Below are 13,954 nucleotides of genomic sequence, written 5' to 3'. Positions count from 1 at the left end.
TCACGATACAAAGGCTGCCTTAGGATGATTACTGATAAGTGGAGGTTAGCTGAAACAAGTTGGTATATAAAGACCAGACTCCTCCCACAAATTAGGTTAACTGTTTCAGCTAACCTTCACTTATTTTCTTTTAGGCAGGTTAGCAAATTCCCCTATTCGAGTGTGGCTATGCACTACTTTCCTTAAAATGCTTATTATGCCTGTCAGCACACATGCAAGAAGGCATATAGCTTGCTATCCTTGCCATATTGTTCCACTCAGCTCCCTACTGACAAAGTTGGTCACGCTCCTCATGTCATCATCATCATCATCATTATCATCATCATCATCACTGTGACCTTGTGTAGGTTCCTTATCCCCTATCCCTTTAAGAGATTCCGTCTTCAAATCCTCCTCCTCAGGTGCCACTTCCTCATTCTCCTCAACCAACTCAATATGAACATCCATACTAGAACCAGCCAGATGATCTTCCTCTATCCCTCATTGCTCAATCATCACTGTGAGTATTTGCTCCATATGGAATGTTAACAGCATAACATCACTAATTCCACTGTTGTTATGGCTGCCAAAGGCCTAAGCACTTTTTGCTGACAGTACCCTTTCTTCCTGCCCTAAATATATGTCTCCTTCTCACTTGGTTTCCACATCCTGTACAATACTACATCATTATTATCAAATTCCTCATCATCCACGCCACTCCTCTCAGCATGAACTTCTAATGTCTGATCATAGGCTCCTTGCTCCCCCTCAGCATATCCACCATGATACCTTAAAGGGGTTATCCACCATAAGGTGATTTTAGTAGGTACCTGGCAGACAGTAATGGACATGCTTAGGAAGGATCTGCGCTTGTCTTGGGGATAAATGGCTATGTTGTGAGATTACCATAACACTGTGGCTAGCTTTTTGTGAACTGGAATTTCCTGTTTTAGTTTTCCTTTTTGCCTTTAAATCCCATAATTCCATTTTCCTCCCTCCCACACATCAGCCACCCCACCCATTGAAACATAAGGGAGCTGCATCCATTCAAAAGACCTGTGGTTTTCAATCAGGGTGCCTCCAGCTGTTGCATTAGTTGCAGATTGATCCCTCTCCCACCAAGCGATTGCTCCACCCATTGAAGCAGACAGGCTCCCTGTCATCAGCTGACTTGTGAGGTCAGGTCTCGGCTGGATTGCAACCTGGGAAAAATTTGAGACAACAGTCATTTTGTATGCTGGTAAAAATAAATATTGGGGTGAAAATCACAGAATTGTGAGAAAACCGTCACACACAGGTACAGATACTATATTATGAACTACATTAACTTTACAGCCCCTGTAGCATAGTTAAATTCCTGGAATACCCCTTTAACCCCTTAAGGACCAGGCCATTTTATACCTTAAGGACCAGAGCGTTTTTTGCAAATCTGACCACTGTCCCTTTAAACATTAATAACTCTGGAATGCTTTTACTGATCATTCTGATTCCGAGATTGTTTTTTCGTGACATATTCTACTTTAACATAGTGGTAAAATTTTATGGTAACTTGCATCCTTTCTTGGTGAAAAATCCCAAAATTTGACAAAAAAATTGAAAATTTTGCATTTTTCTAACTTTGAAGCTCTCTGCTTGTAAGGAAAATGGATATTCAAAATAAAAAAAATTTGGATTCACATATACAATATGTCTACTTTATGATTGCATCATAAAATTTACGTGTTTTTACTTTTGGAAGACACCAGAGGGCTTCAAAGTTCAGCAGCAATTTTCCAAATTTTCACAAAATTTTCTAACTCAATATTTTTCAGGGACCAGTTCAGGTTTGGAGTGGATTTGAAGAGTCTTCATATTAGAAATACCCCATAAATGACCCCATTATAAAAACTACATCCCCCCAAAGTATTCAAAATGACATTCAGTAAGCGTTTTAACCCTTTAGATGTTTCACAGGAATAGCAGCAAAGTGAAGGAGAAAATTCAAAATCTTCATTTTTTTCACTCGCATGTTCTTGTAGACCCAATTTTTGAATGTTTGCAAGGGGTAAAAGGGGTAAAATTTTACTTGTGTTTGTAGCCCAATTCCTCTCGAGTAAGCACATACCTCATATGTCTATGTAAAGTGTTCGGCGGGCGCAGTAGAGGGCTCAGAAGTGAACGAGCGACAAGGGGATTTTAGAGAGTACGTTTTTTTGAAATGGTTTTTGGCGGGCATGCCGCATTTAGGAAGCCCCTATGGTGCCAGAACAGCTAAAACCCCCCACATGCCATACCATTTTGGAAACTAGACCCCTTGAGGAACGTAACAAGGAATTAAGTGAGCCTTAATACCCCACAGGGGTTTCACGACTTTTGCAAATGTAAAAAAAATAAATAAAATTATCTAAAATGCTTGGTTTCCCAAAAATTTTACATTTTTACAAAGGGTTAAAGCAGAAAATACCCCCCAAAATTTTAAGCCCAATTTCTCCCGATTCAGAAAACACCCCATATGGGGGTGAAAAGTGCTCTGCTGGCGCACTACAGGTTCCAGAAGAGAAGGAGTCACATTTGGCTTTTTTTAAGCAAATTTTGCTCTGGGGGCATGCTGCATTTAGGAAGCCCCTATGGTGCCAGGACAGCAAAAAAAAATCACATGGCATACAATTTTGGAAACAAGACCCCTTGGGGAACGTAATAAGGGGTAAAGTGAACCTTAATACCCCACAGGGGTTTCACGACTTTGGCATATGTAAAAAAAAAAATTATAAATTTTACCTAAAATGCTTGGTTTCCCCCAAATTTTACATTTTTACAAAGGGTTAAAGCAGAAAATACCCCAAAAAATTTGAAGCCCAATTTCTCCCGATTCAGAAAACACCCCATATGGGGGTGAAAAGTGCTCTGCTGGCGCACTACAGGTCTCAGAAGAGAAGGAGTCACATTTGGCTTTTTTGAAGCAAATTTTGCTCTGGGGGCATGCCGCATTTAGGAAGCCCCTATGGTGCCAGGACAGCAAAAAAAAAAAAACACATGGCATACCATTTTGGAAACTAGACCCCTGGGGGAACGTAACAAGGGGTAAAGTGAACCTTAATACCCCACAGGGGTTTCACGACTTTGGCATATGTAAAAAAAAATAATAAATTTTACCTAAAATGCTTGGTTTCCCCCAAATTTTACATTTTTACAAAGGGTTAAAGCAGAAAATACCCCCAAAATTTTGAAGCCCAATTTCTCCCGATTCAGAAAACACCCCATACGGGGGTGAAAAGTGCTCTGCTGGCGCACTACAGGTCTCAGAAGAGAAGGAGTCACATTTGGCTTTTTTGAAGCAAATTTTGCTCTGGGGGCATGCCGCATTTAGGAAGCCCCTATGGTGCCAGGACAGCAAAAAAAAAACACATGGCATACCATTTTGGAAACTAGACCCCTCGGGGAACGTAACAAGGGGTAAAGTGAACCTTAATACCCCACAGGGGTTTCACGACTTTGGCAAATGTAAAAAAAAATAATAAATTTTACCTAAAATGCTTGGTTTCCCCCAAATTTTACATTTTTACAAAGGGTTAAAGCAGAAAATACCCCAAAAAATTTGAAGCCCAATTTCTCCCGTTTCAGAAAACACCCCATATGGGGGTGAAAAGTGCTCTGCTGGCGCACTACAGGTCTAAGAAGAGAAGGAGTCACATTTGGCTTTTTTGAAGCAAATTTTGCTCTGGGGGCATGCCGCATTTAGGAAGCCCCTATGGTGCCAGGACAGCTAAAAAACCCCACATGGCATACCATTTTGGAAACTAGACCCCTCGGGGAACGTAACAAGGGGTAAAGTGAACCTTAATACCCCACAGGGGTTTCATGACTTTGGCATATGTAAAAAAAAATAATACATTTTACCTAAAATGCTTGGTTTCCCAAAAATTTTACATTTTTACAAAGGGTTAAAGCAGAAAATACCCCACAAAATTTGAAGCCCAATTTCTCCCGATTCAGAAAACACCCCATATGGGGGTGAAAAGTGCTCTGCTGGCGCACTACAGGTCTCAGAAGAGAAGGAGTCACATTTGGCTTTTTTGAAGCAAATTGTGCTCTGGGGGCATGCCGCATTTAGGAAGCCCCTATGGTGCCAGGACAGCTAAAAAAAAACACATGGCATACCATTTTGGAAACTAGACCCCTCGGGGAACGTAACAAGGGGTAAAGTGAACCTTAATACCCCACAAGGGTTTCACGACTTTGGCATATGTAAAAAAAAAAATAATAAATTTTACCTAAAATGCTTGGTTTCCCAAAAATTTTACATTTTTACAAAGGGTTAAAGCAGAAAATACCCCCCAAAATTTGAAGCCCAATTTCTCACGATTCAGAAAACACCCCATATGGGGGAGAAAAGTGCTCTGCTGGCGCACTACAGGTCCCAGAAGAGAAGGAGTCACATTTGGCTTTTTTGAAGCAAATTTTGCTCTGGGGGCATGCCGCATTTAGGAAGCCCCTATGGTGCCAGGACAGCAAAAAAAAAAACACATGGCATACCATTTTGGAAACAGGACCCCTTGGGGAACGTAATAAGGGGTAAAGTGAACCTTAATACCCCACAGGGGTTTCACGACTTTGGCATATGTAAAAAAAAATTATAAATTTTACCTAAAATGCTTGGTTTCCCACAAATTTTACATTTTTACAAAGGGTTAAAGCAGAAAATACCCCAAAAAATTTGAAGCCCAATTTCTCCCGATTCAGAAAACACCCCATACGGGGGTGAAAATTGCTCTGCTGGTGCACTACAGGTCTAAGAAGAGAAGGAGTCACATTTGGCTTTTTTGAAGCAAATTTTGCTCTGGGGGCATGCCGCATTTAGGAAGCCCCTATGGTGCCAGGACAGCTAAAAAACCCCACATGGCATACCATTTTGGAAACTAGACCCCTCGGGGAACGTAACAAGGGGTAAAGTGAACCTTAATACCCCACAGGGGTTTCATGACTTTGGCATATGTGAAAAAAAATAATAAATTTTACCTAAAATGCTTGGTTTCCCAAAAATTTTACATTTTTACAAAGGGTTAAAGCAGAAAATACCCCACAAAATTTGAAGCCCAATTTCTTCCGATTCAGAAAACACCCCATATGGGGGTGAAAAGTGCTCTGCTGGCGCACTACAGGTCTCAGAAGAGAAGGAGTCACATTTGGCTTTTTTGAAGCAAATTTTGCTCTGGGGGCATGCCGCATTTAGGAAGCCCCTATGGTGCCAGGGCAGCTAAAAAAAAACACATGGCATACCATTTTGGAAACTAGACCCCTCGGGGAACGTAACAAGGGGTAAAGTGAACCTTAATACCCCACAGGGGTTTCACGACTTTGGCATATGTAAAAAAAATAATAAACTTTACCTAAAATGCTTGGTTTCCCAAAAATTTTACATTTTTACAAAGGGTTAAAGCAGAAAATACCCCCCAAAATTTGAAGCCCAATTTCTCCCGATTCAGAAAAAAACCCATATGGGGGTGAAAAGTGCTCTGCTGGCGCACTACTGGTCTCAGAAGAGAAGGAGTTACAAATTTTGCTCTGGTGGCATGCCACATTTAGGAAGCCCCTATGGGGCCAGGACAGTAAAAAAAAAAAAAACACATGGCATACCATTTTGGAAACTAGACCCCTTGGGGAACGTAAAAGTGTTACAGTGAGTACTTACACCTCACAGGTTTTTTGAACAGTGGGCCGTAAAAGTGAAAAATTTGATTTTTTTGCACTATATTGATAGTGTTACCCCAAATGTTTCATTTTCACATTGGGTAATAGGGCAAAATGCCCCCAAAATTTGTAGAACAATTTTGTCTGAGAAAAAAAATACCCCATATGTGGATGTAAATTGCTCTGTGGACGCACTACAATGCTCAGAATAGAAGGAGTGAAAATTTTGTTGTAATTGAAGTCGGGGGTCATGTGCATTTATAAAGCCCCCAACAGGAAAAAAAAAAAAAACACATGTGACACCATTTTAGAAACTTCACCCCTCAATGAACGTAACAAGGGGTACAGCGGGAAATAACACCTCACAGGTTTTTTTTGAAAAGTGGGCGATAAATAGAAAAATTTGATTTTTTTACAGTAAAATGCTGGGGTTACTCAATTATTAACATAATATGAGAAATTGGATTACAAATTTTGGAGGGCTTTTCCCCTGACTATAAAAATACATCCACATATGGGGTAACGTGCTGGGCGGGCGCACAACAAGGCTCAGAAGTCATAGAGGTCACTTTGTATTTGTGGCCTTTGGCATATCAGTAGCTGACGGTTACATACATTCCGAGGAAAATACAAAAATGAAACACCCACATGTGACACCATTACAGAAAGTACCCACCCTGAGGAATGGGTATAGGGGTAAAGAGGACATTTTTAATGCACAGGTGTTTCCTAAATTTATTTTCCAGGAATGGATGAAGGGTAGCTTTTGAAAATTGCAATTTTCAACCTATGCTCTGCTTCATCTTTCTGGGAACAACTAACATGTGACTCCGAATTGTTGCCTGGAAATATGACAGAGCTCAGCGAGAACTCTTCGCATTTGAGGCGGATGTTTGTTACGGACCTAACAGTTACATACATTCAGAGGAAAATACAAGAAAGGAACACCCACATGTGAGACTATTACAAACAGTACACCCCCTAGGGAAGGTGTATAGGGTGAAGTGGAGATTTGGAACAGACGGGTGTTCCCTTCATTTATTTTCCAGGAATGGTTGAAGTGTACTATGGGGGGAAGAAAATTGCAATTTTAGTACTGATATGCCAATTATTTTCCCAGAATGATGACCCAGAGTACAGCCAAAAGTAAAAATGATGCCCGCCCCAAACCCTATACTCTGAATCATCATTCTGGGAAGGGGATGTGTGGGGCCGTCCATATTCTGTTACCTCAAATGCGCAACCCGCTCAGGTGGGGAGAGAGAGCGCTGCGCATTTGAGGCAACTGCAAACCTCCAATGCTGTTGACTCTGTGTCTGCTACGCCTAGCGCTCCGGGTCCCCGCTCCTCCCCAGAGCGCTCACGGCGTCTCTCTCCCTGCAGCGCCCCGGTCAGTCCCACTGACCGGGAGCGCTGCACTGTCATGGCCGTCGGGGATGCGATTCGCACAGCGGGACGCGCCCGCTCGCGAATCGCATCCCAGGTCACTTACCCGTCCCGGTCCCCTGCTGTCATGTGCTGGCGCGCGCGGCTCCGCTCTCTAGGGCGCGCGCGCGCCAGCTCTCTGAGACTTAAAGGGCCAGTGCACCAATGATTGGTGCCTGGCCCAATTAGCTTTATTGGCTTCCATCTGCTCACAGACTATATCTGCTCACTGCCCCTGCACTCCCTTGCCGGATCTTGTTGCCTTGTGCCAGTGAAAGCGTTTAGTGTGCCAAAGCCTGTGTTACCTGAACTTCTGCTATCCATCTTGACTACGAACCTTGCCGCCTGCCCCGACCTTCTGCTACGTCTGACCTTGCCTCTGCCTAGTCCTTCTGTCCCACGCCTTCTCAGCAGTCAGCGAGGTTGAGCCGTTGCTAGTGGATACGACCTGGTTGCTACTGCCGCAGCAAGACCATCCCGCTTTGCGGCGGGCTCTGGTGAACACCAGTAGCCTCTTAGAACCGGTCCACTAGCACGGTCCACGCCTATCCCTCGCTGACACAGAGGATCCACTACCTGTAAGCCGAATCGTGACAGTGTCCCATGACCCATTTTTTAGGGGGAAGAAAAAAAAAGATATTGGGCTATTGGGAAAAAGGTTTTGTTTTTTGGGGGTGTGTTTTGGTTTAAAATTTGGAAGTCAATGTACCCTGGACTGGTACATTGGAGCCGAATTCTGGGGAATGAAAATTAGGGCAAAGGATGGAAAATTTAGTACTCCATGGAAGTGTGATACTCCCTGAAGCAGCCTATGCAGAGGCCCGGATGATCGGGGCAAGTGTCACATTGAGTGGTGGTGTCCCTCCGTCTCCCCTTCTTGTGACACACTCTGCATTTCTTCTGGGTTCGTCCCGTCCTTCCAGTGTTGGGGATCACACCTGGAAAGTGTTGGCCGGGGACGATCCGGGGACCTAAAGTTCCAGAGGTGCTCTGACCCGCTCTTTGGCGGTCACCAAAGATGAGGGCCTTTAGAACTACCTCTTGGAACTCCAGGTATGTCCCTGTGTTGCCAGCGTTCTGGTACAGTATAAAAGAGTTGTACATGGCAACCTGTACCATGTAGACCGCAACCTTTTTATACCATACGCGTGTTTTCCGCATGGCGTTATATGGCTTGAGGACTTGATCAGAAAGATCAACTCCCCCCATATACCGATTGTAGTCCAGAATACAATCGGGCTTGAGGACCGATCCCACGGTACCTCGCACAGGGACAGGGGTGCTGCCATTCCCATGAATTGTGGTGAGCATAAGGACATCCCTCTTGTCCTTATACTGGACCAACAACAGGTTCTCATGGGAAAAGGCACGGGACTCACCCCGGGGGATAGGAGCATGTAGGGGATGGGGCGGAAGGCCTCTTTGATTCTTCTGGACTGTCCCACAAGCGACCGTGGATCTGGCGGCGAGGGATGTGAAGAGAGGGATACTAGTATAAAAGTTATCCACGTAAAGGTGGTAACCTTTATCTAGCAATGGGTGCAAAAGGCCCCAAACGATTTTCCAGCTAACACCCAGAGTGGGGGGACATTCTGGGGGTTCAAAACGGGAATCTCGTCCCTCATACACTATAAACTTGCAAGTGTACCCGGAGGTACTCTCGCAAAGTTTATACATCTTCACGCCATACCGCGCCCGCTTGGTCGGGATGTATTGCCGGAAGCTGAGTCTCCCCTTGAAGCTGATGAGAGACTCATCAATAGAGACCTCCCGCCCCGGGACATAGGCCTCCAAAAATCTGGCCCCGAAGTGATTGATGACCGGCCTGATTTTATACAGGCGGTCATACGCGGGATCAGTTCGGGGGGGACATGCCGCATTATCAGCATAATGCAAACATCTCCGAATGGCCTCGAACCGGGAGCGTGCCATGGCCATACTGTAGAGGGGTGTCTGGTGAAAGACGTCCCCACTCCAATATTGCCTGACACTGGGTTTTTTAACTATACCCATATGCAGCGCAAGGCCCCAAAAGGTCCTCATTTCGGCTGCATCGACTGGAGTCCAGCCGCCGGGTCTAGCTAAAAGTGAGCCCGGGTTAGCGGCGACGAACTGTTGGGCGTACAGATTCGTCTGTGTAACCATCAAATTAACAAAGTCGTCACTGAAAAAATGACCAAAAAAGTCCTTTTCAGTGAACCCGGCAATGTTAATTTTGATTCCTGAGTCGCCAACAAACTCAGGAATCACGGGCTCGTAGTCCGCTGGCTCAGCCCAGTCAAGTTCTCCGGTACGATGTACCAGTGACATTGGCAGGTGGGCTTCACTAGTATGAGCGCCAGTGGGACTCATACTAGCATGGGGCACAGGGTCAAGGGCAGAGGAGGTTTGCGGCACCGCACGGCGGCGTCTCCGCCGCCTTGGTGGCTCATCATCAGAACTAGATGATGAGGAGGACGATGAAATAAGGAAGGTGGGGTCTTCATCGTCCTCTGAGCCGCTCTCGGTGTCGGAGGCAATTAGGTCATAAGCCTCCTCCGCCGAAAACACTCTGCGGGCCATTTCCCTACTCTAATGTGGATACGGGTGTGTGTGTGTGTGTGGGGGGGAAAACTTTATTGGTGTGTGTGCTGCGTGTGGTGTGGTGCGATATTACCTCCCTAACCCGCCCTAACCCTCCCTAACCTAACCTAACTAAACTAACCCGCCCTAACAGAAAAAATATAAAATTAAAAGGAGCCTTTTTTTTTAAAAAAAGGGGGGACTTCTAGCGCAAAAAAGCCCTGCGCCAAAAAAAAGCGTTTATCTAATCAGTGGTGTGCGCACTGATTAGCGCTTGTGGCGGCAGGGGGCGCAGAAGTCAGTGGGGGGTCTGGCCACTGACCCCCACACAAAAAAAAAACGAAAAATAAAATAAAAAAACGCTTTACCCCGAAAAAAAATGCACCCACCTGAACCCCAAAAAAAAACGCTGATCAGTGATAAATCACAGACAGCGGTGGGACAGGCTGCACACACAGGTACGGTCCGTCCACACAGTACACGCCTGCTACTGGTGGCACGGACCGCCTATGGGTGCAAAAAATAAACCGCGTTAACCGAAAAAAGTGCCTGTACCACAAAAAAACGCTGATCAGTGATAAATCACCGACAGCGTTGAGGCACGCCGCACACACACAGGTAAGGTCCGGCCACATAGTACACGCCTGCTACTGGTGGCACGGACCGCCTATGGGTGCAAAAACACGATAGAAAACCCGAAAAAAAGCGCCGGCACCACAAAAAAAAAAACGCTGATCAGTACTACGGGACTGATCAGCGGCGGGTGGGCTTTAACAAACGGTGGCGGACCGCTCTTTTATAACTAAGAGGGTCCGCACACACGCTTAGTGAAAAAAAAAGAAAAAATCTGCGCAAAAAAAAAAAGGCTGCCGGCAGACAGCAGCGACCCAGCAGGGCTGGGGTCACGCAGCTAAAGGTGCTACGGACCCACGGACACCCACTGAGGTACGCTGAAAAAAAGACAAAAAAACCCTTTTTTTTTTTTTTTTTTAACCCTAACCTGTCCCTACCTAATCTAAAGCTATCCCTGGCGATTTCTGTGCCAAGGGGCCACAGAAAGGGGGCAAGGGGCACTTCTTTTGGACTCAGAGGATGGTGGGCAGCACGGGGCTCCGTCCTGCACACCAGATCTCTGTGGAATGGTGGGCAGAACGGAGCAACGTGCTCCTAGCCCCCACCATCCCCTCCCATTACTATGTGATTGGTGTGGCCACTTTGGCCACCCAATCACAACTGTACTGAGGGGGGTGGCCACAATGCCAGCCCCCAGTACAGCATGGATGGTGAATGGTGGTGTATACTACACCACCAGTCACCATCTATATCCGGGTCACAGGGTCACACGTGACCCTGATGACCCGGAACCGCTGCAGAACGCCGGTAAGTAGTTACCGGCGTCCTGCAGCGATCGCAGGTATAGGAGATCCTCCGGACCTCCTCCTGCACACTGCCGGGATGTCTGCTGATAGAAATCAGCAGACATCCGGCTCCAATCCCCGCCCGGCGAGCGGCGGGGAACGGAATCGCAGCACATCGCTCGTCTGAATTGACGAGCGATGCGCTGCGATCGCCGACATGGTGGGGCATAATGACCCCCCTGGGCGTTATGCCGCGATGCCTGCTGAACGATTTCAGCAGGCATCGGGCACCGGCTCCCCTCCGGCTAGTGGCGGGGGGCTGGGAATGGACAGGACGTACTCCTACGTCCTCGGTCCTTAAGGACTCGGAAACGGGGGCGTAGGAGTACGTCCATTGTCCTTAAGGGGTTAAAGGGGTACTCCGGTGGAAGACATATATATATATTTTTTTTTCAAATCAACTGGTGCCAGTAAGATAAATGGATTTGTGAATTACTTCTATTTAAAAATCTTAATCCTTCTAGTACTTATCCGTTGCTGTATAATACAGAGTAAGTTCTTTTCTTTTTGAATTTCCTTTCTGTCTGACCACAGTGCTCTCTGCTGACACCTCTGTCCATGTCAGGAACTGTCCGGAGCAGGAGAGGTTTGCTGTGGAGATTTGCTCCTGGACAGACAATAAACAAGGCTATAGAATTACACAGAATTACATAGAACTGAAATTCCAAGATGCTAATTTTTGATGAGGCAGCCACATCTCATTGATATATACAGATTGCATTATGCTAAATTGGCAACCCTTGTCTAAATTTGGGATACAGTGACACTTTGATGGATCTGTTCCACTATATAGTCTTCCTGAGCCAACAAATCTAAAGTGCACATTGGCGTTTGTCATTCGGCTTAGAGCCGTGATGCCTCTTAAATTGAATTGTAAGTCGAATATTTCTTCACAGGTAATTAATGAAATGCAAAGTCTCCATCCACCCTCCCCCATTCTCAGAAAAATAAATAAAAGTTTTGCAGCAAAACTTATTTAAAACTGTTAAAGAAGGGAAGCATGAGCACATACCGTAATGCAGCCAGGGCGAAATCAATGATTATGTTAGCAGAGCTTAACCTTGCTGTCCTATGCATATTAATAGATTACTGCTGCATCACTTAACCAGCAGGAAGAGATTAGCATGATTTGCATTTACTGGTTATTGACAGTTTCAAATCGGGAAATGTTTGTGTACATTTCATTTCCTACTTCTCAGACTTTTCAGCAGAAAGGGGATTTTATAGCATGTAATCAAATATTTTACAAGGAACATTAAAATGTAAAACCGTAAGGCTGGTGCCCAGAAAAATCATGAATATGTACCAAAGAAAATTGTAAACTATTACTTAGACAAGCCATTTCTTAAAGGCCTTATAATTCTCAATACGTATGATAAACAAATTAAGAATTATGTTTAAAGATAAGGGAGCACATTGACCCTATTAAAAGTAATTTCTGTAAATAATGTAGCCAGGGGGTCTTAGTTAGAAAAAGGGGCAGATTTATTAAAACTTGCTACATGCAGTAAGTTTTTTGACCCACACTGTACAAATGTGAAAAATAAGAAGCTTCAAAGCTATATTAATCGCAATACATTTATGAACATAAATTCCACTTAATTCCATAGATTCCACTTAAATGGGTACTCCAAAGGAAAGGGGATAAGATGTTAGATCGCGGGGGTTCCGCCACTGGGGATCCCCGCGATCTCCAGGCCGGCACCCCTGTCATTCATTGCCTGGCGCAAACTCTTCCCCGTACCCGATGACTGGTGATACAAACCGCCACGCCCCTTCCATTCACTTCTATTGGAGGAGGCATAACGGTTATGTACTAGCCGTCACGCCCCCTCCCATAGACATGAACGGAGGGGGCGTGATGTCACCAAAGCAGAAGTTGTAAGCTTCCGTGTTCCGGATGCTGCTGCTGCCGGCCTGGAGATCGTGCTCTAACATCGGGACCCCCGCGATCTAACATCTTATCCCCTATCCTTTGGATAGGGTATAAGATGTATCCAACGGAGTGCCCCTCTAAAGGAGTACTGCAGCCATAGACACTTATCCCCTATCCACAGGACCGACCGCTTGGACCCCCACAATCTCCCTATGGGGACCTGAGATTACCGGTAATGCGCGTGTTATCAACCTCACTGGGTCAACGACACCCCTCGTCCATGCAGCTCCATGAGAGAGATGGGGATGCGTAAACACTGCATCTCCCCCTCTCCCATAGAGATACATCAAGGTGGCAAGTTGGCCGCAACGTCATTCTGCGGCCAACATGCCTCCTGCACGGGAGAGCTGCGGCAGAGCCAGGGCCCCATATAGGAGATCGCAGGGGGTCCCAGCGTTCAGACCTCCGGCGATCAGACACTTATTCCCTATCCTCTGGATAGGGGATAAGTGTCTATATGGTAGAGAAGTTATCCCAAAGGGAGGATCCCAGCACTTACAATCCAGGGCTCAGAAAAATTGTTTAAAACAATCAGCTTTATTTATTCATGTTAACCTCTTAAGGACGCAGGATATACCTGTACGCCCTGTGCCCGATCCCGTGACCCCGTGTCATACCAGTTCGGTCCCGGCGGCTAATGACAGCCGGGACCCTAGGCTAATAGCGTTGTGCCACGTGATATTAACCCTTTAGATGCGGCATTCAAAGTTGATCACCGCCTCTCAAATGAAAGTAAAAGCTTTCCGTCAGCTCAGTCGGGCTGATCGGGACCATCTGGGTGAAATTGCGATGTCCCGATCAGCTAGTACGTGAGCGGAGGTCCACTCACCTGCCTCCGTTGCATACGATCAGCGATTGATTGCTCCAAGCCTGAAATCCAGTCATGAGCAATCGACCGCTGATTACACAGATTTTTGCCATGTTAATGCATGACAGTGATCAGTGTATGAGATCGGTATGTGCAGTG

This window comes from Hyla sarda, chromosome 1 (genome assembly GCF_029499605.1).
Source record: "Hyla sarda isolate aHylSar1 chromosome 1, aHylSar1.hap1, whole genome shotgun sequence".
NCBI classification, from domain to species: domain Eukaryota; kingdom Metazoa; phylum Chordata; class Amphibia; order Anura; family Hylidae; genus Hyla; species Hyla sarda.
The sequence above is the reverse complement of the archived record's forward strand: the minus strand, read 5'-3'. Positions refer to the sequence as shown.